The 2,500-nt window shown below is 44.6% G+C and overlaps 1 pseudogene; it reads right to left on the reverse strand.

Annotated features, from left to right (window-relative positions):
- Positions 1 to 1,045, reverse strand: LOC146447943 (small subunit ribosomal RNA; annotated as a pseudogene; the record flags this gene model as incomplete).
- Between the last annotated feature and the right edge of the window lie 1,455 nt (positions 1,046 to 2,500).

Below are 2,500 nucleotides of genomic sequence, written 5' to 3' on the forward strand. Positions count from 1 at the left end.
CCCTAGTTGGCATCGTTTATGGTTAGAACTAGGACGGTATCTGATCGTCTTCGATCCTCTAACTTTCGTTCTTGATTAATGAAAACACTCTTGGCAAATGCTTTCGCAGTAGTTCGTCTTTCGTAAATCCAAGAATTTCACCTCTGACAACGAAATACGAATGCCCCCAATTGTCTCTCTTAATCATTACTTCGGTTCCAGAAACCAACAAAATAGAACCAAAGTCCTATTCCATTATTCCATGCTTACGTATTCAAGCGCTGGCTTGCTTTGAACACTCTAATTTTTTCAAAGTAAACGTCGCAGATCCTGAGCACACTCAGTTAAGAGCACACCCAGTCTTTGCGAGGAAGAACAGCCCGGCCAGTAACATACCTTGCGGCAGACCGGCCGAGCCATCCCGAAATCCAACTACGAGCTTTTTAACTGCAACAACTTTAATATACGCTATTGGAGCTGGAATTACCGCGGGTGCTGGCACCAGACTTGTCCTCCAATGGATCCTCGTTAAAGGATTTAAGTTGTACTCATTCCAATTACAAGACTTGTAAAAGCCCTGTATTGTTATTTCTTGTCACTACCTCCCTGAGTCAGGATTGGGTAATTTGCGCGCCTGCTGCCTTCCTTGGATGTGGTAGCCGTTTCTCAGGCTCCCTCTCCGGAATCGAACCCTAATTCTCCGTCACCCGTTGCAACCATGGTAAGCCACTACCTTACCATCGACAGTTGATAGGGCAGAAATTTGAATGAAACATCGCCAGCGCAAGGCCGTGCGATTCGATCAGTTACTATGAATCACCAAATGACCGGGCAGAACCCGCATTGGTTTTTAATCTAATAAATACATCCCTTCCAGAAGTCGGGACTTTTCGCATGTATTAGCTCTAGAATTACTACGGTTATCCAAGTAGTAATGGTACAATCAAATAAACGATAACTGATTTAATGAGCCATTCGCAGTTTCACAGTACAAGTGCTTATACTTAGACATGCATGGCTTAATCTTTGAGACAAGCATATGACTACTGGCAGGATCAACCAGGTAACTATCCACCGCAGGGAACAGAAGTTCCTTGCTAAGCGGCCCCCCTCCGCAGAGGGAGAGCAAGCTTTCTTAGATTTTGCCTCCACGGGGGGAACCCATGAGCCAAACGGACCACACGGTCCCTCGGTCAAGGGAAACCCCGTCTTGTTTGCCACGTCTTTCTCACAACTGGACCCGTGCACAGTTCAGGCATACCTGTCAGACTCGCCAAGCGAGCTGAAGGAAGGCAAGAAAAGTGCTTCTGCGAAGGAAAATATCCTCCTGCTCTTTTGTCTCTATCATTAGCCAAAGGCTAGCGTACACAACTTCCATCTACACTCTGCCTGCCACTACAGTGACAATGCTTTCGGGCATCATCTTTTCCCTCCTTCGAAAGGAAAGCTACAAGCCCAACTTTCCTTGCCCGTTAGTCAATTCTGCCCTCTATTTCTCCGCCTTGCCGCCGTGGAACATAAGGGACAGGGTTTACTAGCCAGCTCCTCTCGGAACCTTTGCGACCAACCTGCCCACACTATAACCCCCAAACGCTAATAAGGAGACTGCATGATATGGTAGACAGAAAATAAAAACGCGAAAAAAATGAAATTTTGAAAATCGAACCCACAACCAGCCAAATCGTTTGTAAGTCATGCCAAATGACTGGTGACATCTTAAAAACCCATTGAAGCCACAACATCCCATAATTTCACGCTTTTAAAGATTTGTCACTATACGCACTGTAAGTACCTCACTAATTCTCACCTCAGATTTTACGGGAACATGTTCAAATTTTAACACGCCTCTCAGCACGACCAATTACATTAAAATTCATCGCAAAAGTCAGAATTCTCCAATTTTTGAAAAATTCACTATATTCACTGTAAGTACCTCGCTAGACAGTGGAGACCTCAGATTTTACGGGAACATGATCAACTTTCGACACACCTCTCAGCACGAGCAGTTACATAGAAATCCATCAGGAAAGTCGTGCTGTGAAGAGGTCTTTCGACTAAGAAAAATGGTGGTGTGAGGAGGAGTCACCTAAATCAGAGAAAAATACTCTTATAGGAGACTGCTACGAAAGACATTTCTGAGTCCACTGGCCCTAGTCCCCTAATAAGTGTATTTCTGTTTGTTTTAAGAAGGTCCTCCTGACATCACCAATCTTCTGTCTTCAATCCTAACCCCAACGTTAACCCTAACGCTAACCCTAACCCTACCTCCCTCAGGGGCAGTTCTATGGTTATGATCCCACGGTAGGCAGAAAAACTATCCCAATCTAGGTTTTCTTGTATGCTGACTCCATTTTAAATGCTTTTACTTGAGTCTGACAAAGGCAAAGCCAAATACTCACCCCTATATGGACGGGGAAGCAAAGTGCGGATTTTGGTAGGTCGGCATTTTCAATCAGGAATGTTGCCATTCGAAAGAGCGTCCAAAAAAACTTGGTTGGGACACATTTATTTTAGAAATTAG

Source organism: Pavona decussata, unplaced genomic scaffold, assembly GCF_977016875.1.
Source record: "Pavona decussata unplaced genomic scaffold, jaPavDecu1.1 SCAFFOLD_1538, whole genome shotgun sequence".
NCBI lineage: Eukaryota > Metazoa > Cnidaria > Anthozoa > Scleractinia > Agariciidae > Pavona > Pavona decussata.